The sequence below is a fragment of the Pinus tabuliformis genome, chromosome 9 (assembly GCF_031772625.1).
Source record: "Pinus tabuliformis cultivar Carrire ecotype Pingquan chromosome 9, CPIR1, whole genome shotgun sequence".
Lineage (NCBI taxonomy): Eukaryota > Viridiplantae > Streptophyta > Pinopsida > Pinales > Pinaceae > Pinus > Pinus tabuliformis.
The window spans coordinates 955,901,768-955,912,369 of NC_142307.1; the positions used below are offsets into that span (position 1 = coordinate 955,901,768).

The 10,602-nt window shown below is 37.4% G+C and overlaps 1 pseudogene; it reads left to right on the forward strand.

Annotated features, from left to right (window-relative positions):
- The first annotated feature begins 2,822 nt into the window (after positions 1-2,822).
- Positions 2,823-4,354, forward strand: LOC149151901 (digalactosyldiacylglycerol synthase 1, chloroplastic pseudogene; annotated as a pseudogene).
- Positions 4,355-10,602: the final 6,248 nt, after the last annotated feature.

Consider the following 10,602-nt stretch of genomic DNA (forward strand, 5'->3'; position numbering starts at 1 on the left):
CCTTGAGGAAGGCTTTTTGACCGAGGTGCCTATTGTAACCATTCTTCTCAAAGACATCTAGGAGATGAGCCTTCTCCGTTGCCAGGCTCTCTTCATCAGAAATTCTTACAGCACGGGTGGCAAGCGTGCTGAGAACCCCTAACTTCTGAGCGGGGAAATGATGCGAAGAAGCATGCAAATATTGCTCAGTATGCGTCTTCTTTCTAAACACCTGATGAGAAAAGGAACCATCCACCTTCTTAGAGATGAGAACATCTAAGAACGGAAGACAACCATTATCTTCTTTTTCCATCGTGAATTTGATGGCGGCGGACTGGTTATTGAGGTGACTGAAGAAACGATCCAGCTCATCAGGACCATGAGACCAGACAACACTAGTGTCATCAACGAATCTTTTCCAAAGCTTTGGTAAGAGACGAGCGGAGGCCAAAGCCTTAGACTCAAACTCCTCCATGAAGAGATTAGCAACGACAGGGGACAAGGGGGAACCCATGGCAACTCCGCAAGTCTGCTCATAGAATTCTCCCTCGAAGCTGAAAAAGGTGGAGGTAAGGCAAAGCTCAACTAACTTAGCCGTATCCGGGTCAGTTAGCTTATTAATTACCTTCATGGCCTCATTGATAGGAATACAAGTATAGAGAGAGACCACGTCGAAACTTACCAGAATGTCCTCGGGCTCAAGCTTAATTCTCTTAAGATCCTCAATAAAGGAAGCTGAGTCTTTGACAAAGGACTCAGTCTGCCCAACCAAGGGTCTTAACTTAGCAGCGAGGAACTTGGCCAGGAGGTAAGTTGGACCACCAATGGTATTGACAATGGGTCTCAGGGGGACCCCATCCTTATGGATTTTTGGGAGACCATAAATCTTAGGAGTGATGGGGTTACCCTCAATAAGTTTCTGGGCTAGAGGAATCGTGGAATTGCACGACTCGATCGCAAGAGCGACCGCTCTGGAAACCTTTTTGAGGGGATTTTTCGAAAGCTTCTTATAACTCCCACTATTACAAAGATGGTCAAGCATCTTATTCCTGTAATCCTTTCTATCCAGGATAACGATAGCCCCACCTTTATCAGCCTTTAAGACCACGACGTCACGATTTTCGTTCAAGCTCTTCAGAGCCTCAAACTCAGCCTTGCTGATATTGCTACGGGGAGGCTTAGCCCTCCTCAGGGTCACGGCACAATCCTGCCTAATTGTGTCTTTAATCTTATCAGGAAGGTTCTTAATGCCATATTCTACATCGCAAATGATGTCTTCAACCGGGATTTTTCTGGGCGCTAAGGCAAAATTAAGACCTTTCCCTAAGAGACTAAAAACTGCAGGCGGAAAAGAAAAACTCGTCAAATTCACCACCTTATTATCCTGAGGGAGGGGACTCGAACTACCCACCGACATACCCTTACTAATAATCTTACAATTAAGGTTATTAATCTTATCTAACTCTTTATTCCAACGACCACTCTTATCATTATATAACCTACTAACATCACAACTAAAATTATTTGAGACCTTATTAACAGCTATATCATTACTACTTTTATACAATAAAGCTTTATTATCATAATTAATGTTAATATCATAATCGTTCATAATACCCTTATGCTTATTATTCACGACACTAACACTATCCAAATTTTGGTCCTCATTACTACTAATGTTACATAACTCCACACCCACGGTCCCATTACTCATCGAATCATTCACCCGGAGAGACTTACCAAGAACCATCGACTCCAGCGCAAAACCAACCGGATTACACCGCGTGCCGAGGCCTGACCCACCTGCGCCAACCAGCTCATCAGAGCCACCACGCAGTCCGAAAACCGTCGGCCGGCCAGCAGCAATACAATCTGAGTTACGTGCATGTGCTGGCTCAACAGAACTAATGAGCAATCCCTTACTCCTTGACGAATCAGCTGCCATACAATCCGAAGAACCGGTCCCAGAATACGCTGCTTGGCCTATCTGACTTATGCACCTTCGATCAACGAAGTCCGATACCTGGGTAGAATCGTCGTTCGACACCGCAACTTGCTCACACGAACCCGTACCAACCGGCGACCGAAATCCAGCGCAGTGAGAGGAAGGTGAAACCGGATCCATGGAATGACTAACCTTATCGTTGCTAACACCGTCGTTTCCTTGCATCAAATCAGAGCCGGAGGGTGGCCGATCCAGATGAACAGAAGAAGAGCCGCTTAAAACCCAAGCCCTCAGGGAGGAGACCTGGTTAAAGGAGACCCGACTATCAGAACACCGACCATAGAATGGACCAGAATCCAGATTCGAACCGCCAGAGAGTTTATTATACTTCGCGGACTGTCTGATCTTTAGGGATTCTTCCAATCTCATGGCCTTCAAAGCTGAACAGGAATCAATCTTGGACCAGAGAGAAGCAGGGAAAATATTCGACAGCTCCAAATGAGTCGCCAGAAGAAGTCTGGATCGATGATCTAGATCCCTTCTTACCCTGTCAATCTCAGATCTGACCAACCCTAGACTAGCCTTCAGAAAAACACCACGATTTTTAGGAACATTGAGGTTATGTTTAATCCGGGCAAAGTTAGGAATAACCGAGGAATCTCTGCAACGTTTAAGAAACACCAGATCGGATTTCAATTTAGTAACCTGCATGCGTGACCGCTCGAATCGATGAACCTTCTTAGCAGCGGCTTCTCCGTGCAGGGAAATTATTAAGGAATTTAGACTTGTTGTTGTCGAGTGAAATTTTTGAGAGCAAATCGCAAAGAACTCTCAAAATTCCAGCGGTGGATACCAATTTTATTTAAAATGTGTACAAATGTGGTCAATACGCGGTAGAATGTTCGCGGTGGCGTTTACCATATGGGTGACACGGTTCCAATAAATCTTTGACGGCACTAAAAACTGGACGAAGCAAAATTTCGTGACTTGAGAGTCGCAAATGTAATCTCCAATCAGTATTATTATATCTGAGAATGGGGGCTCCAGCATTGGCATTTTAATTTGCTTACAGCTACATTCCATCTCCAGGCAGGTCGTGTATCCAATCTCAGCAAGAAGCTTGATTTATTCTCAATGGTTGGGCCGGAATTAAAGATCCAAGGATGTGCAAATAAGGAGCCTGTTTCAGATTTATTTATGCTCAGAATTTCAAGGTATCATGGCCGCATTGATTAGGAAGTCGTAGAGATTAAAGAGTCGGAGCATTGAGGTATGGTTTCTCATTGTACCCAAGGTTGTTTTGTGCATTTTTCAGAGAATATTAAGGCTGAACAGAGAGCAGCCTCATCAGCACAACACAGGAAAGTGGCCTCTGCTTTTTCACAGACATCACACTGGACCTTCATCTTCATCTATTTCTGCACAACACCCTGATATCTGTTTGCTATAGCTAGACCCTGGTTATAAATTCCTATTGTAAGCCTCAATTATCATGTGTGTTTAACAATATAAAAGTCGGCTTCCGAGTTTTTCGACAATATCAAGCCGGCGGAGTTCGTGGAAAATTTGAAGAGGAGTCTGAAGGCGACTCCAACAGATTCCCAAGATGTGAAGGATGTGGCACCATTGGATGTTCCAGAGCTTTTGGCAAGTCTTGTTAAGCAATCTGGCCCATTACTTGATCAACTTGGTGTAAGAAAAGATGTGTGTGACAAAGTCTTGGATGTTTTATGCAACCATAAACGGAGGGATCAACTTGACTTGAATGGTGCCTTGTCAACGGATGCCATAATAACCACTAAAGAGAGTGAGAAGAGCACTGACGAACTTGATCTTAGGATAGCCAGTGTGTTGCAAAGCACAGGTTATCGCTATCAGGCAGGACCATGGAATGAGAGTGGAACACACAATTTGGAAGAAGGAAGGCGCAATGTTGCAATAGTTACAACTGCAAGTTTACCTTGGATGACTGGAACAGCTATTAATCCTCTTTTTCGTGCGGCATATTTGGCCAGAAGTGCGAAGCAGAATGTTACATTGCTTGTACCTTGGCTCTGCAAAGAAGATCAAGAACTGGTTTACCCCAACAAATTGACTTTCGATTCCCCAGGGGAGCAGGAAACTTATATTCGCAATTGGCTGGAATCGAGAATTGGCTTCAAATCCAATTTCAAGTTGTCTTTTTATCCTGGCAAGTTTTCTAAAGAACGACGGAGTATAATAGCTGTCGGTGACACTTCACAATTTATTCCGGACAAGGAAGCTGATATTGCAGTGTGGTATCGTTGCGCGTGTGCCATTCACATTTCATCTTCAATAAACCAACTGGAGTTTACAAACATTGGATTGATGGTTTGCGCAGAGACTGTTGTATTTGGACTCTCTCTATCACTCTTGGTCGCTGTATTCGTGCATGATATGTGTCTTTAAGATGTGTTGATAACTCCTGTCTCATTTCAATCATAACAGTTCTAGATTTCCAGCGATAAGGAAAAGATTCTTGACATAGTATTGTGAGTGGGTGCTTCTTATTCATTTGTTCATAGTTATGATCAGTTTTTAAAAGGTGTAATTTTGACAATGGAGAATATGGCTAAAATTACTGAAGTGTTAGAATTCTTGAAAACTTTGATGCATTCTACTGATCATGATACAGTGAAAATTAGCAAGAACACTCTCTGTGATATCAAAACCTATCTGCAGTATACACAAGAAAAGGTAGAATTTTTGGAGCTTGAATCTCAGCTTCAGCAAGAAGAATTAAAACAAAGGAGTCATCATTCTGAACCTGTTTTTGTTCAGAACAGTGAAATAAACTCCCATAAGCAGCAAGTTCATTCAGATCCAATGCCCAATAAAGTAGCAGCTGTACATGCAGATGCAGAAACTCAATCTGCACTTCCCAAGCCCATCATCAGACCTTGGGAACAACTTGTCCACAACAAGCACAGAACTGGTCTTGGATATGATAAGGACTTGTCCTTTCATATTCCAGACTATGCCAAGTCCATTCAATTTCAGAGTGCTGGATTCATTCATGACAGTTCACTTGCTCCTCATGACAGTTCACCTCCAGCTGTTCCAGACTTTGCCCCTCTTCCACAGCAACAACAACAACAACAGATCGTGAAATGCCAACACTGTGACCGAGTTGGCCATCTGAAAGATCACTGTTTTGATCTTCACCCATGTGAGCACTGTCATAAAACCATCCATTCTTCACACAGATGCTTCAGAAACAAACGTCCTGCAAGAACAAAGATTCATCTTGGATGGATCGCTTCTTGGCAATGGGCATCAACAGCCAAGAAGATATTCCAAACACATGTCAGAACTTGTTCCAGAGTATTGAACACTCTTGCAGTTGAGTTTTCTCCATCATCTCACCTTGTATCTGATAGGGGGGAAATGATGGTCATCTACAAGCTTCAAAGTCACATCAAGCGAGCCTGAGCCACAACCTGACCACACCAGTTTCAGAGTTGTAGCCAGAGACAAGATGCCTGAACATGCCTTCAGTTGGCAATCTGGGACTTCCTCTAGCAGAAGACTCCAGCTTCTTGCCAGTTTTTGAAGAGTTCCAGCAGAGTTGTTGGTCATCCTTAAACCATCACAGATTAAGGACACTTCCTCTAGCAGAAGACACCAGCTTCTTGCCAGTTTTGGAAGAGTTCCAGGAATTGCATTAAGCATTCCAGAGTTGTTGGTCATCCTTAAACCATCACAGATTAAGAACACTTCCTCTCGCAGAAGACTCCAGCTTCTTGCCAGTTTTGGAAGAGTTCCGGGAACTGCACTAAGCGTTCCAGTGTTGGTGGTCATCCTTAAACCACTGCCCTTTATACCAACATTTCATAGAGCACATTCAGCCTAGTGCTGCCATGCATTTTTTGCACATTTTGTATTACAGCTCTCTTCTTGGACTCATACATAACCCTTCGGATTAAGGGGGGGAATGTTGGACACCTAATCCTAAAGGGTTAGTGTGGAAGCCGAAAAGACTAAGCAGTCCAAGAGACCTTGGGATCTGAAACCCAAGAGTCATATGTTGTACTATAAATGTATATCTGATGTTAATAAAAAATGAACTCACATGATTTATCTTTCCTATTCTTTGCTGTCCATGTGTGTTTAACAACAATCAACTAGCAATATGAGTTTTTGTAGATACATTTCTGCGAGTTGTGATCATTCCATTTTTGAACTATTAGAGGAACAATTTCTATATGTATTGTGTAAATATAGGTCAGAATTTACACTCGATTTTGTTGATGTAATCATTTCATATGGCTATTTGTATATGCACATATGTAAACAATTTTCACTTTAATGAAAAATGTTGGTTTTTTCCTTCTCTCAAGAGAAAAAAAGTTTTAGAGTTTTTGGCCAAAATAGAACAAAAGATTTTTTATTAAATTGTGATATTTTATTGTTTAACATGTGTTTTTGATTGCAATGATGGATTCAACACTCTGAAAAATCCCTGAGCACTTAGAGTGTGGAAAGTTCACAACTCAAACTTGTGATTCTAACAAATATCTACTGGATTCTAAGCAATTTGACCATAAAATATGCCCCAAAAAACTCCAAAACACATAACAAATAATTTCATAAAAAATGTATTGTTGTATTTAAGAAAAATAAAAAAACAAAATGTAAAATTAGACTGTGACATCTGATAATATGTTTTATACAATAAAATTAATTATAATTTAATTTTTCATGGGGAGTTACCAGAGTCATTACTTCCAAGAATGTTTAATTTAAATACATTATTATTTGGAATTTTTTTATTTGTTTAATTATTTTGATCTAAATTTTGATTAAAAAATTAAAAGATATAATGGAATTATTAATATTGGAGGTAATAGGAATTTTTTAGGGTGATGAATCTATTTATACATTAAAAAATGCAATAACTTGACCCAAAATTATATCTTTAAATGCTAAAAAACAATGTCATTTCATTTTAACTCAGGATGTCCCAAGTCTCAGGAGGGATTAAATCTATCAAGATTCATCTCTCTTTTTAAGTGTAAAACTTGAAAAAGGATTTGCATGTTGAGAGATTTGATTCATCTCAATGCTTGGTAGATCTAGAACTTAGATGAATCTATACTAGTTCTTAATAATATTATTTATATTTATTCAAATTTCACTTCTTTATATAGAAATATTCTTATTTTTAATTTTATTAAAACATGATAATACATAGCATTATATGTTTTATAATTTTATAATTTAATTTTTAATGTAATATGCTTAGCATTCATTTTATATGTGTGTGTAAAAATGATTATAAATATTAGTTTTTATATATTTATTAATTAAATTTAAATGTGTGAAAGCATGAAGATGGGTTACACTTTTGGGCCAAATGTAGAGATGAAATTTCAAGTTTTCCCTCTTTTATAGAATTGAAGCCCTCAAAATTCATATAAGCACTGTGAATTTTGATTCAGAGTAGAAAGACAAATTGTGGAGAATTATGTTATTGTCCTAATGATATTTTTTGCAAAAATATTTAGTGTCTTATAATATGTCAATTTTCCATTAAATGAAATGATTTTCCTTACAAATTTTCACACATCTTAAGAGGTATGCGTGTGTTCACGTAGTATAACTTAGTCAAAAAAATATTTTTTTATGCAAAAATATATTTTTTATTATTTTTTGAAGTTGGTGAAGTAATATTTCAATTGCATTTTGCAACACGTGTGTTCACTTAAGGTTTTTTTCAACTATTTAAATAAATTGAAAAACCAAAAGTAGGCTTTCGAAGAGGAATAGTAAACGAAGATATTGGTATTTTTGAAATTTTTTCATTGTGTATTTTATGATATTGATTTTTTATTCAACATCTTTTAAATTCAAATTCAAATAGCTTGATGGAGCTACCTTTTTAGCACCCAAGGAGCTCGATCAAGCACTTAAATGGCTCGATCGATCGATTGTTTTTTCCACCTAAATGCGTCCTCTTTTGCCAAAAAGTGTAACCCTTCTCCATGCTTTCACCCATAATAGTTAAGAATATGAATTATGAGTTATATATATATATATATATATATATATATATATATATATATATATATATATTAGTTTTTTCAACCTAAATGCATTTTCTTTCGCAAAAAAGTGTAACCCTTCTCCATGCTTTCACCGATAATAGTTAAGAATATGAATTATCAGTGTTATATATATATATATATATATATATATATATATATATATATATATATATATATATATATATATATATATATAACACTGATAATTCATATTCTTAACTATATATATATATATATATATATATATATATATTAAATTTATTAAATTTTATATGTTTATTAATTATATACTTTAAAATATGAATTATTATGAATCATTATTATTTAAATTTATTTTAATGTAATAAGTATATTATGATTTTTTTTAATTGTTTTTTTAATTTTATTAATAAAAATAAAATTACAATAATCAATTTATTATTTTTATTTATTTTTTAATCAATTGAACATTATGTTTTATTATTATTATTATTTTATTTATTGATTCATTTTATGGACATTACAATATCTTTCTCATATTGAGCCAACATTTAAAGGTTTACACTTATTTATGAACACTACAACATCTCTCCCATAATGAGTTGTCAAGTGTCACCAATTGAAGTTACTCTTGGTGATCAAATCGCTGCCTCATGGTATGTTATTGTACCTATACTATGAGTTACTCTTGTGTGTTTCCATGTGTGATAGATTCCCTTGTTCCTCTAACTAATTGGGTAGCTAACCTGATTATCTCACCAAAGCTCACAAGAACTTACATTCCCATGCAAGTGCACTCATTTCAATCTAAGTGGCTCATCCATGCAACTCCTCAATTTCCCTTCATCCTCCTAGATACCTCCATGTCACCCACGAAAACACTTTCCATCTCTCTATGGAAGTGATCCATACCATTGTGGGTCAATGTGAAGAAGAGGTGGGCCAGTCTCCATGGCTACCACCCCCATCTCCATTTGATATCTATACCACTACTTGAAAATTCCCTCCATACTTCTTTGTTACATATATAAATAATGGAACATGAGAGTCAATCCTACCTTTTTCCTCCTCTATGATTTTCTCCAACTCTAGATCATATGGCCACTCCTCCCTCCAAGTGTTTATGGGATCAAACCAACCTTCTCTTTGACATACTTGTGCAAGGGTGGGTTGTACCATGCTCGCACTCCTAGATCATGGGTGAATCATCAAAATGATATTTGAATTGATATGGCAATCTTGTTTGCTCATCCTCTGTACGTCGTAGATCTTGAGAATTACTCATAACTCAGTCCCCTAATTCCTCTAAGATGCTTGAATGTTGTACCAAGATATTCTATACCCTATGAAATTTACCCTCCAAATCATGAATCATCTCCTTGTGCTCCTGAAAAACATGTCTGACCACCTCAACATCTCTTGGCCCCAAAGTACATATCTGTGAACATTGATGAACCTCATCAACCATGCACATAGAAGTCACTCGTTCTCCCAATTCCACACTCCCCCTCTTATTTCATACAACCACTAGTGTGGGGCTCAAAAATATGGCCAAACTATCCAAATGTGGGATTAGAACGACTATCTTTTCCCTTAGAAACTCCTATTCCAAAACCACCTTATATTCATTCAATGAACTAATGGTGAGACTTGTCTCACCATACTACTCACTAAGTTTGATCAATAAACATTGGACTATATCAACCACCCTCTGCTCTACTCAGTTAGTATCCTTGAAGGGCGTATGTGTTGGCTCAAGTGTCAATCCGAATTGTTTTGAAACATCCTCTCTATCCAAGTTGTGAGTCACTTCATTTTCAAGCATCTATCTCTCATTGATTTCTGCATAGAAATAGATTTGTTGGGTTTCCTCTAAGTCTTGAGTTAATGCAAAGTATGTCTCCATGACCACACCGAAACCTACAACACACCCATTATTGGCTTCTCTATTTTCTCCAAAGGTAACAACTACTTTAAAGGACAATCCTTTACAATGTTCCTTAGCACATATCCAACACAATGTTGGACTTTTCTCCTTTGTATCATTCATATTCTTGGCTTCTCCTTGTTTGGACACCTTTTTCCTCCCCTTATCTTTTTTCTTCTTTCCCTTGTCATTGTGCTCTTCTTTGTTTATTTTTGGACTAGACTTCCCCTCACCTATATAGTCCAATACTTTATCTCCTATGGTGATAGTTGCTACAATATTCTACACATTCTATTGTCACAACTCACTTTGTGCCCATGACTCTAGTCCATTCATGAAATGGAACAATCTCTCCTCCTTTGACATATCCTTGATCTCTAACCAGGGAAAATTTTAGGGGCTAATATTCGCAGGTGGGCTAATTTTCCATGTTTTTTCCAAAAAGATTCGCTAATTTTCCATTTTTCTAAAAACGATTCGCCCAAATTTTATAGTATAAAATTATTTCACCTTAAAAATGCCAAAATTTTATATAGAGACTATACAAAATTACTACACATTTGAATATTTTTACAAAAATATTGTCAAACATTTTATAGATTGCATATGATGGACTACGAGATTCGCCAAGGTTTCTAAACTTCAAGATAAATTTCCATCCTTAGAATTTTCCCTGTCTCTAACATAATCCCTGAAAATTATAT